The sequence below is a fragment of the Xenopus laevis genome, chromosome 1S, assembly GCF_017654675.1.
Source record: "Xenopus laevis strain J_2021 chromosome 1S, Xenopus_laevis_v10.1, whole genome shotgun sequence".
Taxonomy (NCBI): Eukaryota; Metazoa; Chordata; class Amphibia; order Anura; family Pipidae; genus Xenopus; species Xenopus laevis.
This window is the reverse complement of record NC_054372.1, coordinates 136,838,503-136,851,547: the sequence shown is the minus strand read 5'-3', so window position 1 is coordinate 136,851,547 and position 13,045 is coordinate 136,838,503. Positions and strand designations below refer to the sequence as shown.

Sequence of the window (13,045 nt, the reverse complement as noted above, 5' to 3'; positions counted from 1 at the left end):
GTTTATTCTTCAACACCCACAACATTTGTTTGGCTATTGATTAAAAAACGAATTTATTTGCTGCAAAAACTCCCTTTGTTAACATAAAATGTAGAATAGCTAGAAAAAGAAATCTGTTTAATAAAACACCAAGGAATATCAATAAATGTACTCAATAGACTTCTCTGGTTTGACATACAAGTGGATTCTTTCACTGCATTTTTTATTGCTATTATGATACCAGTGGTAAGGACAAATATGTCATTTGAGCTATGGGTCAAGCAGAGATTTATCTCACTGATTTTAAAAGGAGGGATAAAGAATATGCCTATTCAGTGGTATTTGTTCTTCTGCTATATAAAGCGGCATTCCTATGAAGCTATTTTAATTGGAATATTTTGCCTGCTATTTTCAGTAGGTCTTAAGCTAATGTCTTTGCAACTAGAGAAAAAATCTGCAGTCACCAAGGGAGACCTTCAAGAATTTTGCATATTTATATGCCCTAAATGATCTATCAAGTACAGTCATAAATAAGGTCACACTTTATAATGATTTTGTTCTCTGTTTCCTGGCACCACTTATATCGTATTTTTTTTCGAATTTCCTTTTATATAGTTTTGAAGACATAATGCTCCCTTTATGGCTCCAGACACATTTGCCTTATGTTATTCTGCATAATGTCTTAAGTCTCATGAGATTCATCACTCAGATAAAATAGCTATTCATAAACTTTATGGAGCTTCAATTTAGTTTTTTCTTGTTGTAAATAATACAATGGTGTTTATGACTTATTGTCCACTTGTGTTCAGGAATAGCATTAATCACAGAAAAGAAGTTTTTTTTTCTCCAAATTGTGGTGACAGCCTCTGCCATCTGTGATGATTAATTTCTAGCACTTCAGTTTGATCATAACAATGGCATGAGGGGTAGCAATGGATTAGCAAGATTAAAGGGATACGGTCATGGGAAAAAAAAATATTTTCAAAATGAATCAGTTAATAGTGCTGCTCCAGCAGAATTCTACACTGAAATCCATTTCTTAAAAGAGCAAACAGATTTTTTTATATTCAATTTTGAAATCTGACATGGGGCTAGACATTTTGTCAATTTCTTAGCTGCCCCAAGTCATGTGATTTGTGCTCTGATAAAATTCAATCACTCTTTACTGCTGTACTGCAAGTTGGAGTGATATCAACCCCCTCCCTTCCCCCCCCAGGTAGGTAACCAGATAGCAGCACCCTAACACAAGATAACAGCTGCCTTGTAGATCTAAGAACAACACTCAATAGTAAAAACCCATGTCCCACTGAAACACATTCAGTTACATTGAGAAGAAAAAACAGTAGCCTGCCAAAAAGCATTTCTCTCCTAAAGTGCAGGCACAAGTCACATGACCAGGGGCAGCTGGGAAATTGACAAAATGTCTAGCCCCATGTCAGATTTCAAAATTGAATATAAAAAAATCTGTTTGCTCTTTTGAGAAATGGATTTCAGTGCAGAATTCTGCTGGAGTAGCACCATTAACTGATGCGTTTTGAAAAAAACATGTTTTCCGATGACAGGATCCCTTTAAGGCTTTGGGTTGCTGAGACTTGGTATATGTATTTTATTTGTTAATGTTTAACAAAAGTCAACATGTGTGATGTAATACTGTCTATAATGAAATACCGCATGTCCTCTGGTTCGGTTAAGTACAGTGCTTTCTGCATCTGGCAGCATTGTTATAATGAAGGGCAATCACAAGGGAGGCATGTAGGCATCTTACCTCCTGCCCCTTACTGATCACATTATTCAAACATGAAAGCTAGGTAATGCCAATAGGTGCAGACCCAATGGAGCCATGTACTTAATGCCTGGCCTATGGCAGTAAACTCGCAAGAATCTCATGCCTTTAAGATGTGCAGATATACAGAACACATAAAAGCTTAACCGAGAAGGTCTGTTGAGCTCACTTAATACAAGTATCGATTTTAAAACAGGTAAAAGTCTGCAGCCATATACATCTAAATTGCTGAAAGAAAGAAAAAACGCTCCAAAATCTCCCAGAAAATGAATGAGTAAAAAATTGATTTGTTCTAGGCTTAATTGTAAGGGCAGCACACGATACTAAGCTGTAGTTCTGACATGCAGATTCAGGCTAAATGAAGAGATAGTGTAATGACACTGCTTGTACAGTGACAAGTGGATTTTCTTATCACTGCAAATTCAAAGGCAGAGCTGAAAAACGCTGTTCAAATCATCTAAATTATATTTCAAGAAGTTTTTAAAAAAGCACACTCCAGGGAGACACGACTAGGGAAAAAGGGATTATCTATTCAGTTTTGGCTGTTACTTACTTAATTGACAGAATTGTTTTGTTCATCTATGGACTATAATATCTCAAGAATGCAAAAGCACCCAATGAGCTGAAAAAAATACACATTGGGCCACATGTCATCATTAAGTCTGCAACTAGAGGTCAAACCAATCTTAATAAAAAGTTATACTGCACAGCTGTATAGAGAAGTCTCACTGTGCCACATGGACTTTATTAATACAAAATAAATGTTTTCCTCTTTCTTATGATCTGTTATTTTTAACAGATCTTGAATGTTTTAACATAATCTAAATCAATATTTAGACAAGTTGTTTTTTATTATAGAAAAATACGTTAATGATTCTTTTATCCTGTATTTGAGTTTGGTTACATTTTCTGAAAGATTTTGACTTGAATTAAACAGAGTCCTAAGTAAGCTAAAAATCTAAAAACGGTGGCGTGCCCAGAATATGTTATTCTTGCCGAGAGCTCTCAGAAAGTGAGCTAAATTTGGTTCTTATTTCACAGTTTATACATCTCAATTAGCTGTCAAATGTGTCATTTAACCCACATCTGTTCTGGTCAGGATTTCTTCAGGCCAACTGAATATTAATTTTTCATCAAAAGTACATCCTACTAATCCCTATTCCCACCACCAAAGGGAAGTGTTGCCTTATACGAAGAGCATGGAATCAATCAGAAATGAGTTTAGAGGATAATGCTTGTAGGCAGGAGAGTGGTAATTACACATTCTAGGAAGAGCATGGCTCGCAAATACAGCTGTCCAGTTCCACAGAATGAGATACATCTCCTAGGACTTTCTAGCATTAATAAATCATGAGCAAACCTTGTAAGACACAAGGACGGTCATCCATTTTATGGAAAAGATTTCACTAGTTATCAGTATGGAAAAATCACTTGCAAGTTAATTTGTCAAAAACAACTTCATTTTCCCTCTCACTTGGCTAATTAAAAAAAAAAGAGTGATTGAATTATTTTGGTCATTATTTTCTTCTGGTGAAAAATGAATTTACAGATAACTTTCAAAAGTTATAAGACTATAGTATCCATTCCAATCAGGTGCAAAATGTGGTCACAGATGCCATAAGCACAAAGATTGGCATCAGAATTAAAACTGTGGGCAAATGGACAGAGTTGGCACTTGCAAGGCAAGAATTAACACTTCAGAAAAAGGCATATACTTTCAAACCATTTAATTATGATTCAATAAACACAGGAAGCCATGTACTTATACCCTGATCAAGACAGATGTTAGATACATTAATCCTTGGGCTGGAATGTACTGCTCCTTGAATTTCTTGCACCAAATTAGGAACAAAGAGCAAATGGGTGAACAGTGCAAAAATACACATATACAAACAGGTGCTTTGGAGAGGAAACACAACAAAGAAACCACAGACAGGCCTATAGTAAATGAATATAAGGTTATATTTTAAAAACAGAATATTTCTTACAATTTTATAGTGCAGAGTATTACATTCACGTGCAATATTGACTCCACTGCATTCTGCATTCTAATGATTCCTAAGATCTACCATGTATGTCAGGACTCAAACCCTGGTTTTCAGGATGTGTCATATCCTGCTGAGCCACTGGAGGTGTTTGGAGCTTGCTTGTTTTTGTTCCTGTTCCAGACTAGGTTCCCTCTTTTCCCGAATCCTTGTACGTGTACTTGTTGATTTACCTGGCTCTGACTTCTGCCTGCTTCATGAACTTACACTTGATTGCTGCCTGTCTCGCCCACCGCTTGCATTACAGATCCACTCTTGGTTGCCCCTTACCCGATCCTTGTCTACCTTGTGCTATTTTATCTTTTGTTTTCCAATCACTGGTCAGTAATGACTTGGCTTTATTTTCATCTTCTGCTATTTGCATGAAATCAAATGTGATCTCTATCACAAAGCCTCTGCCTTTTCATCAAGCCTTGGTTACGCAGCACATAGACTCCAACCTGCCAACCTCATACCGGAGGTAGTTCCTGACACATGCATGTACTTTGTAACTTGCCTTTTCTTTTCATATATATGATTGATTTATACTACCTACAAAGCAAGCTTGAACAAACATTTCCTAATAGGAAAAAAGTTCTAATTTACTTTAATTATTTTGTTGCTCAACTTCTATTTTGCAATTTCCACTGCATATTCCAAGTATGGTCTTTTTTAGAATTTAAATGGAGGCACAAATTATTCTTTCTGCCTGGGAGTAGCAAAGTAGAATAAAAGATAAAAAGCAAGATAATATATTACTGATTTTGTAGCCCTGACAATTTTTATTCCACTGTAAAGTCTATTGTGCACAGTTATTCTGTTCTCTAAAATGCATATCCTTGTGTTTATCCGTATTGATCCTCAACTGCAGAGAATAAACATTATGTTCTGAATTTACATAAACCTAAAAAACAGCCACGAAGGACTCTTTATCAATAGAGAAGACATTTTAGTGTTTAGCTTGAAAAGGTGAGGTTTATACAAATGATCCGCATCCAATAGTGTGACCTTTTCAGGGTATAATGATTATACTCCAGAAAAACCAAGACTGATGTTTTAAGAGCATTGTGATTTGTCTCCCTATGCTGAGATTTGTGGCTCTATTAATTCAAAGGTTTGGAACTGGATTACAAAGCAAAACTGATCAAAATGTAGTTTAAATATGTCTACTCCTTGTTAAAAACTAAAAGCAAATATTTGGTTGCTATGGGTAACTGCTAGATGGGTGCTAAGCATCTATGTTATTACAATTCAATGTATTCTATGGACACAGTATTTTTGAATATATTTCCATGTTTTTGTCAAATTCAAACTTCCTTTTTTAAGATTTTATTATATTTTTAAATGAATCAGCTTTAAGTCACTGTAGGACTGGGCAGACTCATATAGCATAGATATATATATATATATATATATATATATATATATATATATATATATATATATATATATATATATATATATATATATATATATGGAGTATAGCAATATATGGATAAAATATGGATAAAAAATATTGTCTCCTCATTTCCAGATGTTTTTCAGTAGCAACTACCAATTCTCATACATTTAATTACATTTGCTTTTAAATAGTCTACTTTATATCGATTTACTAAACTGTGATTTTTGTCGCCAAAAAACGTAAAAAGTTTTAGGATTTATTATCAAAACTGTGATAATTCTGAATGGGAAAATTACTCCAGCTAAAACCTGTGAGAAGACAATGGTAGATGTCCCTTTTACAATGGGAAGATTTTTTTTTTCTACTTTTTGTTTTTTGAGGTTTTTGGATGTTTTTTGATGCTGGCTTTTGTACTACAATACAACAAAAAGTTGTAGTTATTATGCAACAAGTCAAAATGTTGCAGTTTTCATGACTTTTCTGCAACATTTTCCCATTTATGCTTTTTCAGTTTACATTTTTTGATAAATGACTGACATTCGTGTTTTTAAAAATCTCTAAAACCACAAAGGGAACTATTTACTAAAACACGACTTTTTCTCAAACATTTGACCAAACTCCTGAATCCCCTTAATTTACCAGTAAAACCTCAAAAATTGGTGTGACAAAAAGTCGTGACAATATCGAGCTTCAATTGGAATTGTACGACTTACTAATTGTCGGTGTAAAAACTCAAATTTATCAGATTATCAAACACAAACCAGCTCAAACAGCCCAAAACTATCAAGAATCCTATTGCTAAAGAGACCATCTGCCATTGATTTGTACATGATTTCGACAGGTTTTAGCTGGAGTTTTTTTCGGATTCAAATTTTTAGCAGCTTCAGAGCATAATAAATTTAAAAAAATTAAAGTTTCTTTTTTTCCACTAAAAGTTTGTATTCTATAAGGCAGTTAGCTAAGGGGTATTATGGGCATCATTGCACTTAAGCAGAATAGCATTTCTGTTGTTTTTCTAGTAACAGCAATTAAGTAATAGTTACCAGAAAATAATACCCCAATGATAAAGACCTAAAGGTTGCAAAAATTGCCCTTAGATCAGCATACAATAACTCCCTGTGTCTACGCATTGTGCTGTGAAAGCTTCCTGTTAAAATCCTGAGCAATATACATAATGCAGCACCCACAGGTAAAAGGGCTTACATCTCCTGGTAATCATTCTTCATGACCCCTGGATGATGCATAAGAAAAGTAAATAATTTTTTTCTTTCCAGTGCATTATGGAGGCACAAAGAATTGTGGCAGGTGCATTGTAGACACATAAGTTCTGAAACTTTTTCAAAAGTAAATAAGTTATGTTCATTTTGTTTATCAATGAAGGGAACGAGAGAATGACAACCTCGCTTTAAAGGCAACTTTTGTTTTGTATTTTTAAAACCTTGTGCATGTGTATGTAGGGGACAAGAGGAATCCTTCCGCTGTTTTTCTGCCTTTAATATCATCCAGCCCAGTTACAGGCTGGAGAGCAATCCGATTGGCTGGGCACCCCAATGCATCCATGGGAGAGAGGGTGTGCCTGACTTTGGAGCCAAATGCAAGGGGTCTCCCAGAGAAATGAACAGCACGAATACCTGTAATACTGTCAAGTACAGAGAAGCTGTTAAATCTGTGGAGGTACAGATTGAGCCCACCCTGTTCCCTGCCAAGCTGCTAGAGACTCAGAAGGAGAAAGGTGCCACTGGTGAGATTGATCCTGCTGCAGAGCTGCCTGTAATAATCTCCAGTGTGATTGCCTCTGAGAGCACCCTGGTGAGTGAGCCACCCAAGGGAGGATACTGGCACGGATACAAGCATGGGGCCCCAAATTGAAGACCAGTAACGTAACAAGAGGGGTGCAGGCCCTGGCGTGGGACGTGCAGCAGGGCCACCCTCCTTACGCCCCGAGCTCCGTTGAAGTCAGTGTCACGTGAGCTGCCAGGGGGCCCTGAGGGGGTGCGGGCCCTGGCCCAATCGCACCTCCTGCTCCGCCGGTAGTTACGCCACTGGTGAAGACAAGTCTTCTGTATTTACCTGCTACGTGGAAGCTGCTGCTAACTTCCAAAGGGAGAGGTACTTTTGGGAAATGGTAGCACTACCTGGGGAATAAGAGCTCTGGGGAAAGGACATTTCATTTGAACTGTGTGGTTATTAACCCCTTCCAGAGGATTGGGACTTTGATATTTAAAAAGGACTGTGTTGAAGCAACATAGTGATTTAGGTAGTGTCCCACGTGTCCCCAGTGCAGGGGTGCATGGTGTATTAGTTGCCCAAGTGTTTCCTACAGTTTATATTTGTTCATTTGCAAAGTGTGTGTTTTATTATTCCTAGTGGAACCCCCCCCCCTGAGGTGTGTTCCTCGGTGTTCACTAGGTGGAGGCACTGCGCTATAAATCCCAGTTCCTAGTACTTTTCATATGCAAAAGGGACTCAGGGCCCCTAGATTGCCAAGGGTAAATTGCTATTTAAAGAGACAGTAACTAAATTAGGGTTATATGTAGTTTTGATTTGTTCTAAATACATTGCAAGACACGCCGGGAGATCCCTTTAAAAAGCCAATTCTCCATTTTGACAGTGTCCAAGCTGGCTTCTGTTTATAGATCCTGCAGAAGCATTTATGCTGGTTTTGAATTCCTGTTTTTTTTTACTTCCGCCTGATGATTGACTTAGATTTCTGCCTCCTGCCTTAACCCTTTCACCTGATCTTCGACTACATATTTGCCTAATCCTTGCAGGTCACTTGTTTTGGACTTACTATCTTTCTGCACTACTCTTTGTAGGTTCCGCAGCAGAAAGTATAGTGCCCTAAAATTGTGCTGGTGAGGGTGCCCACTGCCTCTATAGGTTCCAACTGACTAGTATGTTACATATATTTTTATGTATTTAATGCAATGCCTTGCAGATGTATCCATTTTTCTCTTCTGTTTAAAGAGATCATTTAAAGGAAAAATATGCCACTAGAATAAATATTTAACCAAGAGATAAGTTATAACATATTAAGTGTCCTACATATCATTCCTTTGAGCCACCATTTTGTGATGGTCTGTATGCTCCCCTTAGAGATCACATGACCAGAATGAATGCAGCTTTAACTGTAACTGAAATAAGTGTGGGAGAAAAAGTCAGAACTTTGTGCATTAATTGGCTCATGTAGCCTAACAAGTATGTTTGCACTTGATTTGCTTGTGTGCATCTTGAATCGTAGGATCCCAGGGGGATTTCTTAAGATGGCAATTTTCTATTTAGGAGTACCCAATGATACATACAGGTATGGGATCTGTTTTGCAGAAACCCATTATCCAGAAAGCTCTGAATTATGGAATGTCTGTCTCCAATAAACTCCATTATAATGAAATCATCAAAATGTTTTAAAATGATTTCCCTTTTCTCTGTAATATTAAATCAGTACCTTCTACTTGATCTCAACTAAGATATAATTAATCCTTATTTAGAAGCAAAATTACAGAATAATCCATTATCTGGAAAACCCCAGGTCCCGAGCATTTTGGATAACAGGTCCCATACCTGTACTACTGAAAAAGTATATCATCATAAAAATTGTTTATTTAGAAGCAGGGTATTACATATGAGCTGTTTTATATGATCTACTTAAGTGATATAGAGACCTATATTGTTCAAAGGTATATTTTTCCTTTAAGAGATACAATTTCCCAAGTAGTACACATCCTAGGCTCAAAGCCTTATTGCAACAGTTTAAGAATGAAAAGTTCTATTACATAGCAATGTAATAAATATTTGTTGTGCTTAGTTTAGAAATATTGTATGCGGTTTGTCATCACCAAAATACAGACTGACATTGTAACTGACTTATGAACTATCATGCTGCTTACCTGTGATGTTGTTTGATCAATGAAAGCTACTGTAGAAAAGGGAATATCCTGGGGGGTTCAAAAGCTACTTCAATGTTTTCCTGAAACAAAAAAGAGTAACTCACAAGACTCATTTGCCTTTTGTTAAAAATACAGTAATACATACAGCACAACTGCATTTGATATAATACAAAGGAGAATTTGCTATACAAACAATGCATCAGAACTCTTAAAATGCAGTTCTATAAGTCATAGTGAATTAACTATGGGTACAATACATTGAAATCTATTCTGTTCCATCTGTGCTAATTAATAAACAGGTCAAAAGGATTTACAAAAAAAACCCACAACTGCAAGTAAATGTTTACATTAAATAAAGCAGCAAAATATGTCAATTCTATAACATATTATTTTTAGATTTTATTTATTTTGTAGTCCCAGCCTAGAAAAAAATATGTTCTGCAATCAAACCTTTTAAAAAAACATTTTATTTCGCATTCCAAAATAAAACAGAAGAGACAATACATTGCTAAGTAACTGTATAGCCATTATCTCTTGATATCTTTGCAACGTATGAAGGAAGGTTCTGCTATAGAACAGGCACTGCAGGCGTTCCTGCACATAGTTATGGCAAAGCTCTTCAAAAGTAGCGGCCCTCTCTAACTTCTGATGCCGTGGATTTTGAAATCCCTTGATATCAACTACCATAATGGAAGCCAATGTCAGCAAAGTTGATGATAGACATCTGAGAAGAAACACAGTCCATTGGAAGTTTTGTTACTTTACTGTGTTAGAAAAGCATTTTTGTTCCTAGATCAGAACTTAAAATACTCTTAGAACCGACAGCAGTATTTGTGTAGAGGTTTCAACAGAAAGAACTGTATATACCCTTTTATTCCATAGATTAAAAGGAAACATTCCCTTGCAGGACTGGCAATATCAGTCAATTCATATTTGTTAACTAGTGACTTTCAGAAAAGGAATTGTGTTATCCTTTATAAACGTATAATTTTCATTTCTCAGTAATGTTACATAAATATTTAGTTTGAATGGAAGCTATAGCACATCAATTGTTAGTTATTTGATATATATGGGGATAAATTATATAGGGCTAATTTAACATAAGTACAAGTGCAAGTTCTGGAGGGTTAAGGGGGTTTAAAACTGGGCCACTTAGAGCCCATAAGCAGAGGATATAAAATTGTATCTATGAAAGGAAAAAGCTGTGGTTTGTACCTTGAGCCAGGTCTGGAGCAAGGACACAGGCACAAGAGTATACTTTACCCTATGTCATGCTTCTGCAAGCTCCAGAACTCCTGTCAAGCAGAATGATGGCCAAGGTAGGAGCATGTCACAGGATGCCCTTGACTCTCATATGTGCCACCTCTGCATACATTAACATGTGCAAGCAATAACATTTGTGCCTGTGTCTGGTGGGCTGAGCCCCATGAGGTGCAAAGTGTAGAAAGGTTGTGTATATTTTAGCTTTTTTAAAAAATACCTTCTTTGAGTTACATAAATCATTGACCCTGGTGAAATGGGCAATATTTCTATGAAAAATTAATATGACAAGCCTGCAGTGATTCAGAAGCAGGGTTTGTTATATCCTTCTTATCCTATAATGAAATGTGTACTCTTAATGAAACATTTGTTGTTAAGGGTCAATCGCTATGGCTGAAACCCATACCCTTCCCTCTCCCCTACCTATAACAATTTATGAAAACTGCATTACAATATACTACAATACCTGTTTATTACGGTGACAATGGCTGCAAAGAGTTCTTCATAGAGCCCCCTTCTACGCACCCCATCTCAGTCATTTTAGGTCCTGTAGCACAAGCAAGTGAACACTGAATGTTAGATTAAGGTGATATTAAATATGGGTTTTTACACTTCGCACAGCCTTTCTGTGCTTCTCTCGGGTTCCTTTATTTAAATCTCAATTTTTGCAAAATACCCTGAACTTCGATAGGACATAGATTGGACAAGTTGGCAAATGTAATCTGCTGATACACTATATGTTATACATCCTCATCTGTAGATAGAAGAAGAACTGCAGTTGACAGAAAGAAACAAAAGAAAGTTGACCATGCTATGAATGGCTCATATGGTATCCGCCATAAAGCCTGGCTGATCAATCAGATACTGTACGGCATCAGCCTTTAATCTATATAAACAATGTTGTCAATTAAGGAACAGAAAAGAGGGCTTTTTATTGCATTCAGTCTCTAGGATTGAGTAATAAAGCAAAGCATTCTTCCTTATTGGCAGTTTATATGATTTTTGATTTGCTTTTTACAATATTTTCACAGTCTACAAGACAAGCAATTTATTTGTTATAAAATATGGATGCCATAGTTATAGAGATTAAACTAAACTGGCTTACCATTTATCTACCAACCTTACCTTTTGTATTCGCCTTTGCAAACCCAATTATTTTCACATCAGTTTCATAAATCAATGCATGTTTCTCAATAGAACAAAGATCTTAACAGTTTTACCAGTGTTATTTTAACCTTACTTGAACTTTAACAAATTGCATTTCCAAGTATTTAAAGGGGGATGGAGCCCCCAAACCATGTTTTTTTTGGCTTCTGTAATATTTAATATTGACATTTGCCATTTTGAGAGAATACTTGAAAAACTATTGTTCATGTTTTCAGGCTTCAGCCTGTAGAGTAAAAGAAGGAAATCCTACTACACTAGAAGATAAAAGCACAACAACATTGAAGGTGTCAGTTCAATGACATTTCCTTTTTCAAAATTAATATCTGTATTACTTTGGGCTTGGTATAAATGATGAATATTCATATGATAAATGAATTTCCTGGCAAACTGGAGGCATGATGTATATGGACAATATTATTAGTTAGCAAAGATGTGTTTTCTTTGCTCACAAATGATTTTGAAACATATAAAAGTTAGCATGCCACATTTGTGTGTGTGTATTCCCAATGAGCTTGCATCTTTTAGGGACCTTGGTATTTGCAGTCTAATGACCAGCCATCTTATTATTCTGACATCTGCCAAGAAGAGAACCCAGAAGACCGTGAAGGCTGAACGAAGTCATCCAGTTTCCTAGCAACCAGCCCAGGTGTACTGAATCCCTCTATTGGGATTTAGATGTTGACACATGGAAATTGTCAATAGATAAAGACCATTTGGTCCAAAAGCATATGCCCTATTTGTATCATTAAAGAATTCTAAGCGATTATGTTTGGATTTTCTCCTGTTCATGCTAAAAAATTAAGTTTGCCTAAACATATAGAAGTCTGCATTAACACCATAACGCATCCAAAAGTGGTTGAATTGAAGATTAATTTTAACCCTGGGGTTTTGTTTTTTTTTTTAAATCTACGGCATTGATAGCTTAGTTGCTTCTTATATATCCCAATCATTTTGTTTACTATGTCTTTAAAATCGGGCAGAACAAGTTTTTTCTGCAAAGCCTTTCCTATAGTTTGAGGACCTCTGCAATATAAAAGTACATTATATACACAACCTATGCTTTCTTCTGATGCTTGGAAACAATATAAATAATGGGCTTCATTTTATAGTGAGCATATCGTCTCCTTCTTTATAAAAAAGGTAATTTTCAGGATTTAGGTAATGCCACTTTGCAAGACCTCTGAAATTACAGCTCAGATTTTTTTCCCATGGATATTATAGGACGGTCTGTTCTGTTACATAAGAATATCAATATCGCTGTTTTATAACAATGTTTTTCCCTACTTAAAAGAAGATAATATAAAATAGTATCCAACTTTACAAGGGCTATGATAAGACCCAATAGTCATAAAGCAAAGAAAATTGCTTGTTTTTATTAGAGCACTGTGCTTACCCTTTAAGTTATATCATGTGTTGACTTTTTTTATTATATAATAATTTGTATATGAAAAAAAATGAAGAGAAAATTGTTTTAAAGGAGTCTACAAATTTACAGTCTAATAAAGTTGATCAGGGGGGTTTGAAGGCAAACTAAAACCCTGGT

The 13,045-nt window shown here is 35.9% G+C and overlaps 1 pseudogene; it reads right to left on the bottom strand.

The window, feature by feature from the left end:
- Positions 1-13,045, bottom strand: part of LOC108705073 — a 260,667-nt pseudogene that overhangs the window by 181,851 nt on the left and 65,771 nt on the right.